We start from the raw sequence: 5787 nt of genomic DNA, 5'->3' as shown, positions 1-5787 counted from the left end.
CATTTTGATCTAAATGGCCCGACCCATCATGATTATTGGAGCGAGATGGACTGGGTCATTATAAATTATTGCAAAAAAATAGATTCTTTATTGGGTCGGTGCACCCATTTTAATTTTCAAAAAGAAAATTTTTTATCCTTGAGGACAACCATACATTCTTGATCTCATCATTCACATCACTCACATACATTCATCAATCACATGCATTCATTCAATAAACAACCCGGGAACACCCACGATAAGTTCAAGTCGTGACCTACTGGGAAGGTTTCTAGACTCTAAGCTTACTACGTGCAATGCATTTTTATCTGGCCACCCTTGCCCAAGCACACCTATATACCTTTCAATACGTGGTGACTTGGTTTGATATACCATATAGGTGATAATCTAAAACCTCAATTCACTTCTCTGAAGTCAAAAAACAGTCAGTTTGATCTCCAGTTGAGAGGTGGCGCACAATGCTGAGCAAGGGCCCACTTAAATACCTCTCGTCTAGAATAGACGTAGTCTATCCCCCTCGTACAGTAGGGTACAGCGGGGCAAGATCTTGCTTAGGCATCGGTTTTGACCAGGAAGTGCAATTGATATACTTAGACTATCTTTTATACCTACGGGTATGAGTCAAGAGTTGTAGCTTTCATAAATGGTTTGGCATCCCACGAGGGGACCGACCACGTACTAGTACTACGTTGGCAATCGGGACATGTGACTGTGTGGCTTACAATAGGTCAAAGGCTCAGGTCGCTCCAGCCTGGGTGCATCAACATACTTCTCAGAATCACCTGATCAGATGGTATTGATGCCCCCAGTTTGATATACCCTAAGGTACGTGACTGGAGTTGTGGGTTTCATGAATGACGTCGCATCTCCGAAGAGATCGGGCCACGCACTAGTGCCACGTTGGCTAAATGGGACGTGTAAGTGAGTAAAACAGTAAACGTGCATGTGGTGTGTGCAAAACAGGGTGGGGTGTGCCCGGGACCTTTTTCAAACAAATGGGCCCATGGATCCAATCAAACCAATCATACATTTAATCAAAACCAAAATCATTCAAATCATATGAATATTCAATTAAGATCACATTATTCCCATCACATAAGCACATTAACATTACGATCAACATCAATCATGTATTTCAAGCAAGATCATGGTAAATTAATCAATAAATATGGCATATGATAATGATCAAACAAACATTGCAATAGGCATAATTTTTATAATTTTTAAGGTCCAATCAATGATCACTTTTGGGTGATCCAAAATAAATCGAGATTCCAATAGGTGTTACATTGATGATAGAATGACAATGGTTGAGATGAGCTCACTCTCAAGAACATTAATTGTGCCAACATTAGATAAATTCAGATTTTCTGTAAATTAGGAAAATATAATCTGAACTTGCATCGATGATATCTAAGGCTCCCGATAACGAAATCGAGTGAACTCAAGTTCTAAATTAATCTACTCGATGAGATCTACATTTTATTAATAGGTGTCCAGACTTAGTTCTCACCAGAATGTTCTGTAAAAACGTTTTAACGTTGCTGTCCCAACTTTCATTCAGAAATAATTCCAGATTTACAAATTGAACTTGCATCGATGATATCTAAGGCTTCCGATAATGAAATTGAGTGAACTCAAGTTCTAAATTAATCTACTCGATGAGATCTACGTTTTATTAATAGGCTCCCAGACTTAATTCTCACTAGAATATTCTGTAAAAACGTTTTAACGTTGCTGTCCCAACTTTCATTCAGAAATAATTCCAGATTTAGAGATTGAACTTGCATCGATGATATCTAAGGCTTCCGATAACGAAATTGAGTGAACTCAGATTCTAAATTAATCTACTCGACGAGATCTATGTTTTATTAAGAGGTTCTCAGACTTAATTCTCACCAGAATATTCTCTAAAAACGTTTTAATATTTCTGTCCAACCTTCATCATTCCATCATTTTCATAGGTCAATTTGAATCTTTCATTATTTAGGGGTCATCAAAAAGTGATCCTTAATTGGAAAAAAAAAAACGCAATACCCAAAATCATCTACAATCAAGACAAAAAATAATTAAACAGAAAAAATAAAATAAAATAAATCCAACTAAATAAAAAAAAACTAGGTCATCTTGGCAATGCTCCCATACTTGGGGTTTTTCAAGTTTAATCCTCAATAGTCCCCAGCAGAGTCACCACTGAAAGCGCCCTCGATCCGCGGGGTGCGCGGATCCGCTTTTGACCCTTGAGATTTGGGAGTCGCCACCTAGTTATTGTGGTCTAGGAACCAAACTGACTCTAAAATGGATAAACACTAATCTACTACAGAAAATCTGAATCCGGGGATCATGTTACGGGGTTGGAAGGTGTTAGGCACCAACCCCGCCCGGCCATTGCCGGTCTCTACTTATCCCAAATAAATCTACATCGCTAATGACAAACCTAGATTAAAAAATAAAATAAAAAACTTACCTTCGATCTGCAAAGGTGATATTCCCTCAGATCTGGTGAAAACAGCTCCTTGTACTGTATTCCTTACTTCGTTCTATCTCCGGATCTGATTTCTGATCTCCGAGGTAAGGTATCTCTTTCTTGGATCTGGGTGCTTCGAATTTGTTGTGGATTTTTGGAATGTTTTTAAGAGGTTTTTGGGTGTTTTTTAGGCTAAAATCAGAGCAGGGGTGTTAGGTAAGGAGTTGAGGCTCCAAAATTAGGGTTTTGGAGAGGTTGTGGGGGCTTCTTCACCTACTTTTCCTAGGATTTTTTCTTTGATTTGATACGAAAATAGGGTGTGAGCACCTCTATTTATAGATGTTTTTAGGGGTTGATTTGGATAGAGTTAGTATTTAATTAGAGTTCTTTTAGTTAGAGTTGTGTTTCAGTTAGAATTGTTTTAGGTAGAATTGTGTTTTAATTGAAATTGTTTTAGGTAGAATTGTTTTTAAGTTAGAACTCTATTAGATAGAGTTATTATTTAATTAGAATTCTATTATGACTTTTTGTCTTATTTAATTGACTTTTAATGTTTTGACTTTAGTCTTAATTGATTGACTTTTAATATTTTGACTTCAGTCTTGCTTAATTGACTTTAATTTTGACTTCAGTCTCACTTGATTGACTTTAATACCTTGACTTCAGTCTTGCTTGATTTACTTTTAATTTTTGGAGAACCCCCCTCTAAAATATCTTTAATTCTTTGGACCCTCAAATGGAAGGGTCCTTATAGAAATATCTCACGAACCCTAAACAATTTTACTTGAAAGTCCGATTGATCGATTTCTTCAATTCAAAATTTTAAATTAATTTCATTAATGTTTCACTTTAATTATTTAATGTTTTATTTATTAATTTCGAAATTTTTAATTATGAAAATTGTGAAATTACCATTTTGCCCCCGAAGAGGACTTTTCACGTTTCAAGTCGATTTTTAATGTTCTCGGATGTTTTAGAATCGATTTTTCGTAAGGAATTCAATGGAAATATTAGTTTGTGTCATTTATGAAATTTTTTGTGTGAAATGGTCATGAACTTTATGAGGGGCATTTTCGTAATTTTGTCAAATTTTATTAAAATTGGTGAAATGATTTATTTGATTTCGATTTGTTATTTTATGTGTTCGAGAGAGTTTTTCTAAGCGTGACGTAGGCTCTAGGATTGTTTTGAGGTTAGGGGTATTTTGGTAATTTGGTCAATTTTTAGTAATTTTTATCGTAAAGCTTATTTTTGTTTGCAAATGATGATTTCTATGTTTCTGGGATCGTATTTTTTCTAGCGTAGCGTGATTTCTAAGGTTTTGTCAGTTCGAGATACCTCATCCGGATTTCTGAAACACATCTAGTAACAAAATAAAGTAATGGAATACACATCCATCATTGGGAATTATTGCGATCGGGTTGACGAGTTGATTAATCAGGCGGATGCAAAAATGGGGTGTCTACAGAGGGTAGGAACAATAATAAAAAAATAAGATGTTGGTATAAACAAAATTAATTGGAGGAATACATCCATGTATTGAACCCAAAATTTATGGGATGTTATTTGTATTAATATTCATTATTGACATGAACATTATCAATCCAAAACAAAAAAAATTATTGCCCAATACAACAACTTTAAGTTAATTCTTCATACTACTAGTTGAAATTTTTCAGGCATTTGTAAGAAAATAAATTTCCCAAACATTTGTGAAACAAATAATAGGATAAATTACACTTTCACACCCTATGATTTGGCATAATTCTATGTTGACCCCTTAACATTATTACATTTGCACTTACCTTATAATTATTTATTGCTCACTTTTCATCTTCCATCGACTTGTTAGTATCATCTAAACAGTTAAATAATGATTTTCTCTTTGTAAAGATCATTTTACCCTTTTTAAAATATAATTTTTGATTGAAAAAAAAAATTGTAAAATAAAAGAGGAAAAAAATAATAAAATAACATCTGAAACTTAACACCATTTTTCCATTTCTAACAGGGAGTTAAGTGTAATTACCAAAATGTTAGGGAGTCAATATAAAATTATACCAAACCATTGGGGGATCAAAGTGTAATTTACCCAAAATAAAATTTCCCGAACATCTGTAGGAAGTAGGAAATTTTAAGAGTTACTGGAAAATTCAAATCTCACGATCAAACCTATAGCTGAGATAGGAGAATATTCTTAGTTGAACAGAAGCATCAAAACCAGTAGGAAACTTTTGTGTGTAAGAGAAGTCCATTTGTAATTAAACGGAAGATCTTTGACGCAATAACGAATCCTCTTGTGACTGTTTGGCCAAAATCGAAGAGTCACATTTATTCCTGTCTGTAGCATATATATCTATGTGGACTGGAAACCCTAACTAATCTTTCTATCACATTAAAAATATTTCTCCCAAAATCATCATGATTTCTTCTTCTCATCTCCATATCTTTCTCCCCAAAACAGTAAAATTAAAACCACCGTACCATTCATTTCATGACTAAATTCAAAGATCTGCAATCGGTCAATATTACACCACTAAATATCCTGATTTCTGAAAAAAAATTCACCAAACTTGATCAGAACATCATGATCTATCAGATCTACGACCTACAAAACCAAAACCAGATCCCTCTCTCTCTCTCTCTCTCTCTCTCTCTCTCACAGAAACACAAACACAAACACCAAGAGAGATCCTTATCTTACTTCTTTTAGGTTAATTTCTTCGATAATAAAGTGAAGCATAAAAGAGGATTTAAAGCACGCCGATCTGATCTTTAACCTATAATAAAAAATAAAAAATAAAAGTTAGAGAGAGAAAAAACAGCTGTGTTGTGGAGGCAACGAAATCGACAAAAAGTAAGAAAATCAGCCACGCGGAACAGTTGCTTACCTGCAAAAATTAATATAAAAAAATATAAAAAGAGAAACGAGAGAGAGGGCTCGAAAACCAGAGCCTTTCGCATTCACCTTTAACGCCTCGGTGGTTTAAATGCAGAAAAAGAAAACAAACAAACAAACAGAACAAAATAAATAATTTTTTTAAAAAAACCTAACCCTAATCCTAAGTCCTAACCCTAAGGCCCTCGTTGAAAGCTCTGTTGGGCTGGGCCCTCTGTGGACTTATTAAAAGACGTGGAAACGCGAGCCCGTCCTCTTCTATTTATATTTTTATTTATTATTATTTATATGGGTTGGTTGCCAGACAAATTGCCTCATTTAACTCAATCGTGTATGGGGGCGGATCACATCACATGATATATAGCATCATCTTATCCATGTACATACATCATAGTCGTACGCCGGTATTTTGAATTTAAGA

At 34.7% G+C, this 5787-nt stretch overlaps 1 long non-coding RNA gene across 1 annotated transcript; it reads right to left on the bottom strand.

The window, feature by feature from the left end:
- Positions 1 to 3940: 3940 nt before the first annotated feature.
- Positions 3941 to 5787, bottom strand: LOC147388036 (uncharacterized). Its single transcript, XR_015171362.1, has 3 exons — positions 5359 to 5787; positions 5172 to 5247; positions 3941 to 5019 (listed from the first exon to the last, which is right to left on the bottom strand). It is a non-coding gene; the product is annotated as an uncharacterized LOC147388036 (long non-coding RNA).

Source organism: Akebia trifoliata, chromosome 13 (genome assembly GCF_017979445.1).
Source record: "Akebia trifoliata isolate Shusen 1 chromosome 13, ASM1797944v1, whole genome shotgun sequence".
NCBI classification, from domain to species: Eukaryota; Viridiplantae; Streptophyta; class Magnoliopsida; order Ranunculales; family Lardizabalaceae; genus Akebia; species Akebia trifoliata.
The sequence above is the reverse complement of the archived record's forward strand: the minus strand, read 5'-3'. Positions and strand labels throughout refer to the sequence as shown.